Here is a 13,700-nt window from a genome sequence, read left to right as displayed (position 1 = left end):
ACTGCAAATCATATTACTGTATAATATGCTAAAATTTATACAGATACTTTATTATAAAATTCTTAAATGATATCAAAACGTATTATTGACAAAAATAATAAAATCTAATAGTTAGGTAATAATTTTTCTATCATTTGGAATTTATATCGCTTGTAAATTACTTTTTGAATAGTAGAGTAACCGTCCACTTTCAACTTTGTCTTCTCATTGGGCTAATGATATGTCATTTGGAAACGCCTCACGATTCATCGATGCATAACCAGAAAATATTATTTACTATTTTTCGTTGTTTTTTAAACTTTACTTTTAACGCGTAAAACTATTTTTCGTTCTATTGAATTATTAGTAGTAATTTTATGTCATATTATATTATGTGGTTATCTAATTTATTATAGACGATCATATTTTTAATAGTTTTATTATTGCGTATGTATATATTTTTATTTATTATATATCTGCTAAGGTACATATTATGAATTATATTTTAATTTAAATCTTATTCATTGATACAAGTGCAGTATTCCAAGCAGCACACGATGAAACAAAAATCAGCCTGATGGCCGACTTCCGATAGAGGATGGCAATAGATGAAGAAGACTTCTTTATATATTCCGCAATGGAATTAAATATAAATTATTAAGCTTTGGCAATAGTTGGAAAAAATATGCAATATTTTTCGTTCAATTAATAAATTAATAATAGTACATTTTAGGTTTAGATATATATTGTATAAAAACGTATCAAAAATCATTTTATTCACTAAATTATAATGATGTCACTGTTGTATTGACGACTTTAATAAAAGCAAGCTGTGTTTATAGAGGTAGATATTTTTTATACCTACTCTAAAAGCCTAATCATGTCGAATATATACCTAAAAATCTATACATTTAAATCTCATGCATTTTGACGTGATACCCCATTTAGACGTGCATGGATTTACTGCTGATAGTACGTATTATCGCAGCCATAACAAAAAAATACACGAGTAACCTCATGCATCCACCGATTAAATAAGTTCAGAAGCTTCTGAATTTTCTCGCAAAAATTAGACTGTATGATATTTGCGCCTGCGCAATAGAAAGATAGTGGAGAACCTACCGATAAAAAAACGAATAACACCGCGCAGAGACTCACCGATTTTCACGACTTGTCAAATAATACCATAAAATGTGAACATGGGTCTCGCTTACTCTTGAAGAATGAGATATGCGAGACAGTCAGAACTTTTACGTGTAAACAGTTATTATCACGATACTTTAAGTACACACTATTGGTGCAAGTAAATCCATACACGTGTACAGACGATAATACCTATAATACAATTTTGTACAAATTATATTAAATAGACGTCATTATGTATTCATGTTTTACACATTTTATTATTAATTACTTATTGGTGTTTACTTACGGAAAGATCGACGTTTTTTTAAAACTTATTTTTATGTGTAGTTTGGTTTATGTACAATACTTTATAGCGTTACAAACTCCAATTCTCGACATGACACGCAGTCTTTAAAGACTGACCATAATTATTATGAAGATGCGGTTCACGCAGCTTGGGCATGACGTATCATGGATGCCTTCAGAGAATGCGACACTGCGTAGCCTTATGGCATGCTGCGAACTTGGAGATTTCTTCATATTATTATTGTATGTTCATCAATTTGGAATCAGATACCTATCTTTTGAAATATTTTTTAAATAAATAATTATAATTTGTGTTTTTTGTTAATTCTCCATAATCCTCTCTCTCATCGGCATATTTTATTAAAGAAGTCAATTTAAACTTAGTTAAATCACACCTGAGTGTATTGGTGACCTCAGTTTTGGGAAACTGCTTCTAAGAAATTCTCAGGAATAAAAAATGATGCTTCACGTTCAAACCTATGACCTCATGATATGTCTGAGTAAAACTGAGTGTGATACGGAGAGAGTTGGGTTGGTTTGATGAATTATTGTTTGTGATGTAGTCAGACTTATGTAAAAATCTCACCATAATATTAATTAGATTAAAGTCATAAATTTAAAGTTTTACTGATCAACAATATATTTATATGTTAAATATTTAAGTGATTTTATATTGATATTATGTTAGCACTTTTATGTAAAAACGTTATTATTAAAATACAGAATCGGTTTAATAAAAAAGGTACAGACTGAACTTTTTTATATTGTGACTTAGAACCATGTAGGTACAAGTGCTACGTTTAACATAGTCGGATAATATGCAGTGTTACAATAAGCCGTAGCCAGAACATCGCGCATGATAATGCAATAATATCTGTCTCCCGGGGGCTGTAGAATATGTTCGCCAAAGAACAAATTATTCCGACATATTGCAAAATTGCTCGTACATAAGTGAAGAACATTTTATGTAACAAAACGTCCAATAATAACGGATACAACTTCACTGTGCGGTGTACATATTTTTTGCATCAGTAAAATAGTAATGCTAGATAGAAAAATACGTAGAACCGTTTACATACATATTTATGTTTCACGTTTAAAGAATTTTTATATAAAAAAAATTACAAGATAAAAAGAACTTTTTATATACAACGTTTTTAAATTTTCTGTTGAATTATTATGCTCAATATGCTCAAACTTGTACTTAATATGAAGTAAATAAGAAACAAACAAACAAACAAAATAATATAGAATACTGAAATGTCATTTTGATTTCCATAGTAACGCACGTATATATTAATAATTTTGTTGCTAGGACCACCCACTTAGCCACCAATAATAGTGGATTGGATTATGGATTTCTTCCGAAATAACTTTACATACAAAACAGAATTAACTGAAAATGAATTCAATTCTACTTAGAGATGGCTAAAAGTATTAAAAGAATGCATTGGCATCGTGTTCTGATATATTCTAAAAGTTTAAAATGTTTAGTTAGTCGGGAAGTTAGTTAAAAATCGATTGCAAGATTTGTACTGGATAAACAACCACCGGAAAAATAAGCTACGACTCTTGATTGGGTAGTTTTCGATAGTGCCTCACCTATCCCATTCTTCAAATAAGTTTGTACGTCTGTAAACGTCTTGCATTCGAAATTTGAATATTATATGAGAACAAAAGTTGTAAAAATATATTTCGTATTTGGCTAATTTTTTTTCTAATATGCCTGTATTCATTCACACGAAGTTTACTTCAAAACGAAACAAAAGTATCGCGTGTACAGTTCCATATTCAAATGTCAATTTAGTACTACGTCCAAAACACGGAATTTGACGTCGAGAACTATCAACCCATCAATTTATTATCTTTGACATGTTTCCAAGCGTCATATCAAAAACTAAGTCAATTACGTCACTAGGTAATAATGCATGAAGCGTTTAATTGCACACGCATTGGCACGCCTGCCGCCAAATTAGTTGTGAAAATTGGCGAGTGAATGCGTCCGACATGCTTCGTGTCACAAATAATTTGCGGCATCGCAAACAAACATCTGTCATGTGACGCCATTTTGTCGACGAGCTGTGCATTGGTGTTTACTGAAAGAAATATTAACTATATTATCAAAAAAACTATAACTGAAAGACATTGCAATCAATGGCGCAGCCCAGACCCAACAAATTACGATTTTCACATATCAGTGGAGTACAATATTATATTGAGGCATTGCCGTATCAAACATACATAGACAATAGCTAAACTTGACGTGAGATTGAAGCAACATCTACAGCTTTAAGAATTGCAATAAAATACAATACTAGACCTACAGTAACATGTCATGTTACTGTAGGTCTAGTTTTGGTCGGTAAATACAATTTTAATAATGTAATTAGTATATAATATTTTATAGATAAATAATAAATGTAGATTAAATAATTAAAATAGTTTTAGAAAATTAATAAAAACAAATCTTCAATATTATAATACAACAAGTATACATATTAAAACCAAATAATTATATTGAATTTGAATCGATTGAATCAGAAAGTACGATGATGGTCTCAGAAGTTAAATAAGTTTAAATTATTTCAACTAAGGACATGGGCTGCACTTTTCAGTGGACTGTAATATGACAGTATGATTTGGATGCTGGGAGGGAAAGAGGGCGGGGTTATGCCAATGATGCCAGGCACTGAAATTTAATGATGATGAGGCTGGTTTCAGGTCTGGTTCTCACCGCGTGATAACTGGTTATTGAGTCATCTTGAGCGTGGCAATTGACGATCAAAACCAGTGCAGGTAAAGACATTTCAATCTTTTACAGGTTGCAGGTGTTTACACTAACACGGTTGAAGAATGACCGCCTGGTAATAGTAGGCCTGGCCTGGCAAGGATTGTAATTCATTCAAAGGAGTTTGCAGAATCGTTACAAATTTGCATGAAAATTGCATAAACATAAATCTCAGAATCAAATCAAATCAAATCAAATTTATTTATTTTACATAAAATGAACATAACAAATTATAAATTCAAAGCGTTCACGACATGACATAAAATAAGTGTTAATAATTTTTAAAAATAAGAATACAGAGAATAAGTAATAAAATAAGAAATAAAATAAGTAACAAAATAAAAGTAGATGGAAGCACACAGAGTGAACTTTGACAGACCCTATCTTAACAACTTATAAAACAACGTCCACCTAAATTCACCCTCACGTACGTGAAATATATCAATATCCGAAGCGATTTCATTAAACATGTTTACTGCCCTCCCAATTGGCATTACTAATGGCAGGTTAGTTCTGCACCGTGGTAGAACAAACAACGGATGCCCTCGATTCCTAAGGTAATTATCAGAGACACACAAGCCAACACCACCAAGAATGGCAGAGTTCACATTTACGCCGCGTATTTATAAGTCTGAAAAAATATGTATCTAAATAAAGATCCTTTCTAAATTTTAAGCTACAGTATGTAAGCATCCCTAAGAGAAAATCAGTCGGATAGAGCCACGGATAATATCCATACAGCCGAAAGTAAAGGAGTCTTAAAAAAAACTTTTGGACTCTCTCCACCATAAGGCCGTACTTAAACTGATGCGGGTCCCAAACGATAGACCCACTCTCAAGTCTGCTTCTAACTAAGGAGTTATAGAGAATTTTTAGTACCGTAACATCCGAAAAGACCCGGGAAGTACGCAAGACAAAGCCCAACATCTTTAGCGCCTTTTTACAAATGGCATCTATATGACCACTAAACGTCAGTTTACCGTCAAACGTAATTTCAAGATCTCTTACAGATGATATTCGCGAGAGAACTCTGCCATGCATCGAGTACTGGAAAAACAATACTCGTGAGGCTTTAGTAAACGATAAAACATTGCATTTATCAATATTGAAGTCCAGTTTGTTACGCCTGCCCCAATCTAATATATTATCTATATCAAGTTGGAGTTGACGACAATTGTCGAAGGTGACAATTTCCATGAAGAGTTTCAAGTCGTCAGCAAACAACAAAAACATAGCATTTTTAATTACCAATGCTATGTCATTTATAAAAATCGTGAACAGCAATGGCCCTAAGGATACTTGTGTTAGGTGGGTGATACATCTATATTGAATTAGGGTCGCTATAGTTTGGCCCAACCAATACGATTTACGAAAAAAATATTTTTAAAAACATTTTAACTATATACGTATGTATTTTTATTTAACATTTTAACTATATACATACGCCTCTAAAAAATGATAGAATGAAAAAAATAATATTTTACGATTTTATAATAATTTTTGGTTTGATCGTTTCTGTCTTCGAGCTTTCTTGAAAACTTATTTAAGAAACTGCCTCTTATTTGAAAGCTATTATTTATAGGCTTCTAATTATTTGGTAAGTATAAATATTTAAAAACAGGAAGTATCTTAATAAAAGTATTTTATTAATCTTTGGGAATAATTTTAAATCAGCAGCAAGTAAAAAATGCTCAATTGTAAGTATTCAAATAATATATGGGAAAGTATTTAAATAAGCACGGGGAATTATTAAAATGTTAAATTCAAGTATAAATATTTATGTGTCAGAATCATAGAGGTATTAAATAAAAAGAGGGGCAAGGAATCAGCTTTTTTATACAACTGAATGAAGCCGGGCAACAATAGCCGACAACTGACGAGAAATAGCGACGCGATGAAAAAAATTCAAGGCATCACGGAGGATTTACTTTGGTCATTATAACGTGGAAATTTTACCGCAACTTGATTACCAGTCCTCCTCACCATACTTTTTCACCTTACTAGCCTGCTTCACCATACTTTCATATAACCTACCGCCCCTAGGTCAGAATAGATTAAAATACGGGCAGAAATAATTTAGTTGGCCGCTTTTTTAAATTTAATATTAGGTATAGTATTATCCTTCTTTGTCATTCCAGCCAAGGTTATACCATAGACTAATATTCGAGTTAGTTGTATCAACTTTACTAATACCATAATCGTCTATGGTTATGTTGTACCTTGACAGATGACAGTTGACTTCCTCAGCACTAGAAATCTAGAATAGTATTTTTTCTTTCTATTATAATGAATGTATCCAAAAAAAATGGCTCCACATTCAATGTGGATCTTCTGAGTAGGTTTCTTAAGAAATTCGTTTTAGTTATCAGCTGTAACTGTTAGTTCTATGCTGTGGGTACAACAGAATTGGTTTGTAATCAATTATTAATGTTCATTAGAAACTGTTTTCAATAGGTATCTGCCCATGGCTAATGACCACAAAATACATGGCAACTTGAAAGGTCGCTTGGCTTGTAAAAATGTCAACGGTGAACGGTGTGACCAGGTAAATGTAAATTTATAAAAATAAATATCAATAATTTCCCCACAGCAAAAAATGTCTAGACATTTTCAATCAATGGACATTCCTTGTATTTTGTAAATAAAAATATTTTGTATAATTTATCTAGTATATTATTTGGTATATTTGATTTATGGAATAGGTAGTACGTCTCAATTGTCTCGATATTAATAGGTTCGTTATCTAAAAGATGTATACTAATATAATTGTTTTATAATCGACATGCAAACCAGAAAGTAGCTATTTTATTTGAATTAATACTAACATCACATAAACTTAATCGATTATCGATTTATTAGTTCGATCAATCATATTAGGTATTTCAATCTCATTCAAAATGTATGAAAAATTTGGTTGAATGAATAATACTTCACCGTATAATATTTTTAATAAAATTTAACCATACAATGAGGTAATTTTTTTCATTATTAGTTTCTTTAAAAATATTTATGTAAGTATATTGGATATAGGTTGAAATAGTCCGTTAACTATCACTTAACGTTAAGCTACTTAGTTATTTTGCACGTAATTTCAACTGAAGACAAATTATTCATAATTGTTTCAATATAATTAATTTATGAAACAGGTTATTTCAATTAGATAATAAAAGTATAATAGGTATATTTTTAATTTCCATAAAATTTATAAACCGTCAAACATCACAAAATTATTATATTTTGGGTTTAAAGTTATTGGAATTGAGGTTATCTTCTGTCCTCTATGTGTGATGTGCTCATATAATTATAGCTCATTTTGCTGCACCTTCGATTACTTCTGAGTTAGTGTTCTTTTAAAAATCACAATAATGGTTATTTGTACTGAATATTCATGAATTTGGCGTGCGAGCATAGACAAATATCCTTTACGTGCGAGGATGGTAACCCTAAATTGCTATGCGTCCCATATAAAATTGTTTACTTGTCAAATTATCATAATAATAATGGATATATGTTTTATCTACTGACACGCGTAATTTAAATAATGATTATTAAGATTTACAACCGATTTTTTAATATTATTACTTGCTCAAACATTATTTTACCCTCCACGTTAAAACTTGCGTCCTTATTCTGACACTACGAAATAAATACTTACCAATGATTAAAAATTCTGACACTTGAAATTTAAAAACTTTTCAAAATTGTCTATTAATACTTACTTCAAAAATACACGCCTTATTTATACAATCTACTATTGGTATTTTCATAATATTCCTAGTAGCTAATTAGGAACAAGGCATCAATTACTTGATACGAAAACTATAGACTGTCCTATGTGTATACGTTATAGTATGGCATTCATTTGAGATAATTTTAGATGATGACCGCAGACTTAAAAGGTCAATTGTTTTGCAAAGCAAAATAAACGGGAAGGAGTCCAGTGAAGTGATTCCCTGTCAAATGTCAAAATATCCGCTACAAGCCTTGCTGATGATAAGGAAAGACGCTGAAAAGCTTAAGAGCCGGCAAGATGCTCATGCTCATGTGCACAAGCTTACCTGCGCAAGCCGGTTTGTATCGGTAAGCCCGTGTGTATGGACGGGAAAACTGTAAGCGGAAACCGAAAAGCGCTGTGATAGTGTTCTATATTTTTATGCCGCGCAGGCAAGGCGCTGCCATCTGGCCGCGTATTATACAGACTTCAAGAGTGATACGAATTTCAATTATAAGAGTGATCGTGGGTGGCGAGGAAGAAGAATTGAAATTATATCTAATTAAATCAAGAAATAAGTTAAATAATGTTATGATGCTTTTACTGTGAATCGAAAATCGTGTTTTACTAAAAATAATCAACAAAGCAATATGATATGGAGAAAAACGGACGATTATTTGAAAAAACTGGGATATATCAGAGTTAAAATTACCCGTTCTCTTATTGTAATGTTCAGGTAAGCCCCGCGCATGAGTACAACATTGTCTTTGCAACAACTGGGCGATAACCGAGGGATGTCATGTCATGTTACGGCGTTATGCAATTATTTCCATTCGCAGCACATTACGACTGCTGTTCGTAGATACGTTGGTCTACGCCGCCGCATAAAGGCTTTAGCGGTGACGCACAGCCTTTTTATTACTATGACAAAATACATATTTTATAACTAAGCAATGAACGAATTCAATATTGTAATTTTGATTTAATTGATTAAATGAATTGCAAAGTTAATTAATATGCGACTAAAAATAATTATACATGTCTTCAACATTCGTGTTGTTAAATTATCCATTATAACTAAACTTAATATACGCGTTTTTAGTGTTAAGGAGAATAAGTCATGTTGAGCATTAATGTCTGTATATGCTGCTAGTAAAAATAAAATTAAAAGCATTGTATGCATTATGTCTGTTTTGAATATCTGGAACTTAAGCAGTTACATATTTGAATATTTTTTTAGAGATAAATAGATAAGTATAATATAATATTATGTATATATCACTAGTTGAAAATTTTACTCTGAGGCTGATAAACCGGTCCAGTGGTGAAAAGTGGGAAAATAGTAGGTACTATAAAATTGGGTTTTATTAAAATGAATATAATTTTAATAATAATAATAAAGATGCCTATATTTATTATGTATTAATGTGGAAATTATCTATAACTCAATACTTCATTATACAAGTAAGAACGTTACTATTGTTTAATCCTCAGCCCATGAATTATTTTTTGCAAAGCATGCATGGTATAAATTTCGCACTTTGCAAGATAGAACTTTGTATCAACTCCAGTTAGACCGTTTGATGCCAAGTATATTGTATATACAACATAGACATACACCCCTCCAAACCAAACCGCCCCGCACTACACCAAGGCTTAATCAAACGTATCACGAAGCCCTACGTCTGAATGTGAAGCACCACCAGTTGATTATGCATGGGAGTATTAAATTTCAGGACTGATGTTACCACACACTCAAATGTGCTATGAATGAGTATACATTATTTTAAGTTAATATCACCTGTAGGAAAGAGGAATATAGAAAACAAACACATATTAATATTATAATATAAATCAAATACGAATATAATAAATACTGCTAAATGAAGTAATAACAGTTAGTTAACTGATAATATAAATGAAAATAAACCTAATAAATTATTGTTAAATACATCAAATGTAACAATAGATTGCTCCAAGAGGTTGTTGCACTATTTTTATTTTTATAGTTATTACCTTTCAAGGATCAATGCCCAAGTAAATTCTAGTTGTTATTTATATGATTTTATTAACCTATATGAATCTTTAACACTGCTATGAACGTATCACTGCTATTCACAATTTCTACCAAATATACTGTTTTTTTAAATTTATAATTTGAAAATATTCATTATTATAATATTATGTGCAGTGTACCTAAGTAGTTTATCAATCAAACTACTGAAACATTTATACTTAGCAGATAATTTACTTAATATTTTGTTTGTAATTTCATAGTATCTTAAAATACGCATTTATGCATAATAATATACATGTTTAAGCTTTATTATAATATTAAGTCGATAAAACGCTGAAATATAATGTTATTTTCATTCTAACATCTAACATTGTTTTTAATATTTGTTGTAAATATAAATAAGTACCCATGTATAGACAATAAATTAATTGATTATGCACATCTTTAAGTTTTAGCGAGGGAAGAACTATTTTCTTTTAATAAACATCATAAGGCATAATAATTATTCTCAATCTATATTAAAAATGTGTCAAGCGCGAAATGTATAAGGTACAACTACGGAGAAGATAGAAGCATATTAAACTGACCTGCTTATTTAATCCAACAAATCGTAACGTACGTCTATTCCTTTGCGCATTTAATTCAACTGTGTGACGTCCAATCCTCCCGGAGGCCAATTGGGTCGGCGTCGAATTGGGTCGGCGTCCAATTGGGCCGGCGTCCAATTGTACCGGCGGCCAATTACCGGAGGCCAATCGCCGGAGGCCAGTTCGCGGTGCCAAATCGTCCTAGACCCGTCTATGTAATATTATCTCTAAAAATATGATAATATACTCGTATTTATTTAGTATAATATTTAATGCAGTCTGCACACTATATCAAGATGGGATATTGGTTATGCACCACTGGACTATATAACGCTGTGATATGACGTAGATACAGCGGCTTCCACTGAATGAACCAAAAGAGAATAAATTAATAAAATTGAGTTTCGTCTTCGCCGTAACCTTATAACTGAGTATCATGAATCAGATTGTTTGGCTGTGCAATAGCCTTGTCCATGGTTTGGTTCTATCCCTTTCCGTACGCAAGGCCTTTGTCAGTGTAGGATATATGGTATTTTAAGTTTGATCCGTCCACACGGAAGTTGCTCTTTCACGTCCTCTTAAAACTTTTAGCTGACTCAATATCACATTTTTCTAGAATATTCTTTGCTAAGTATATTATTATAATAATTACTAGATAAAAAAAAAACTTTTTATACAAAATGTTTTTAAATTTTCTGTTGAATTATTATGGTCAATATGCTCAAACTTGATATGAAGTAAATAAAAAACAAACAAACAAACAAATATAGAAAAACTAAATACTGAAATGTCATTTTGATTTCCACATTTCCATAGTAACGCACGTATATATTAATAATTTAGTTGCTAGGACGACCCAGTTAGCAACCAATAATAGTGGATTGGATTACGGATTTCTTCCGAAATAACTTTTCATACAAAACAGAATTAACTGAAAATAAATTCAATTCTACTTAAAGATGGCTAAAAGTATTTAAACAATGCATCGGCATCGTATTCTGATATATTCTAAAAGTTTCAAATGTCTAGATAGTCGAGAAGTTAGTTAAAAATCGATTGCAAGATTTATACCGGATAAATAACCACCGGATAAATAAGAATACGAACTAATAAAAACGTTGTAAAATTGAAAATTGTCCGGTAAAAATTAATTGAAAATCTTGAATCTTTAGTTCGCTAATTATGGAGTTTGGTACGTTTGGTCATCTACTAGATTCTTTACGAAGAATGTTTGAAAGGCGTTTAGCATCTGCCTTTATTTTTCCTTTGCCGTCCAAGTCTCGGAAGCATATATTATCATTATACAAATCGGGAAGAAAAGAGATCTTACTAAACAGATTTTAGTTGTTTTTGTAACATTTTTGCATTTACAAATTAGTAGCAGTTTTGACATACTTAGCGTTTTTGCCTTTATTGTTTTTTTTTCATATAATTTTAACATCCAGCATATTTATAGTCAACTCGAATTAAACATATTCTTTGAAAATATTTATATCTTATAAAAGTATATTTAAAATTGATAAAATTACTTTGAATTTAGTAAGTTTATGATATCAAAAAGATTATGAGAAGACTTCTTCTCATATTGGGTTGGTTCTTATTGACCGGAATCAGATATATTTGAGTTCCGCAAATAGTTTTTTTAAATTATTGAATGTATATTATGTTTCTCCTGTTTTTGAATAAGATGTGTTTAATTGTTGATTATTAAATCAATGGTATTTAGTTTATGAATTATATATGGTAACCGAATAAAAAATGGTATAAGGGCATCTTATATATATGTAAGAATTCAGCAAGCTAATTTTATAGTATCTATTTTATCAGTCCGTTTTTTTTACTATTTTCACTCGTCACTTTTTTTGTTCGGATTTACATTTTTAAACACTGTACCCAATGTTAATAAACTGTTGTTTAATTCAATGAATATTAAAAGAGGATCTGTAAATATAATTACATGATTTTTTATGTTTTTCAAAATCTCCTTCTTCCATCACCACCTTTTTGTATAATGTTTTGATTGCATATTTTATTTTTCAAAAATGAATTTATAATATTTTATTGATTATATGACGTCATAGTTTCTACAACTCCCTAGCCCTTTAATCAAAATTTATAACATTATATCAGACCTATTTTCCTCCATTAGACCATGACATTAGTGTAGTGGTTCAAGTCCGTCCAGAGCCTTTCGTCGTTTTCATGTTATATTGTTTTGTTCTTGCTGAGAGTGATGATTTTTCGCCATCATCAATATAAACATAGACCCCTCTAAATCAACCAGCCCCGTACAACACAAGATCTTAATTGAGCGTATCAAGAGCCCCTACATTTTGGTATGAAGTATTAGTAGATTTTTACTCCTGGGAATATCTCAGAAGCAGATATCCAAGACTGAGGTCGCCACGTACTCGAGTGTATTTTGAATGACTTTACAGAGAATTTATAATAATCCCATGAGAGAGAAGAGCTCGGTGAGCATACTAAAAAAAATGATTGTAAATAATTAATATATAGTTAAAAATAATGTTAATACAATACAAACATACAGAATTGTGTGAAGAGACCTTCACGTCCATAGTTTTTTTAAACGCAACAAAATTGGCTGGATGAGCTAGTTGGAACAGACATCTGCCAAACACACTATATCCATGATTATAGTCTACAATGCGTAAAGTGAATTGTGGTGAGTAGGCCTTTAGAACCAAATCAAATAATATTATGTACTGAGCCCGCAAGCCGGGTGATGACAATTCCTGGAATAAACGACGTGACTCTGTAGCATTCACAGACCGTAGACTCTACACCAATAAACAATATCATATCGTTCAACACAGTCACTACACTGTACGATTCCACTTTGTTGCGGCAACGTTCCGCAAACGAACGGAGATGCTATACTGCTACGGCGCTACGCCGCTACGGAGCTCTACGCCGTAGAGTTTAATATTACCGAGTTTTCTCATTTCGAGGCGGCGGTATATGGCTCACGTCGTTTTAGTTAGTGGAAATATGTGCTCCGGGAAATCAGAGCCTTTTCAAAGAAGCAAATACAAATAATCACCGCGCAAAATGTTATGTATATTTTTATGAAGCGCGTTTCATATTGATAGTTAAAACTCAGAATTTTTCCGAGTAACATGATATGACGCACATCATAATAATATTAATAAACGGAAGTATTTA

This window comes from Rhyacophila brunnea, unplaced genomic scaffold, assembly GCF_057557595.1.
Source record: "Rhyacophila brunnea isolate RB1 unplaced genomic scaffold, BYU_Rbru_1.0 scaffold_11, whole genome shotgun sequence".
Classification (NCBI taxonomy): Eukaryota; Metazoa; Arthropoda; class Insecta; order Trichoptera; family Rhyacophilidae; genus Rhyacophila; species Rhyacophila brunnea.
This window is presented reverse-complemented; position numbering follows the sequence as displayed.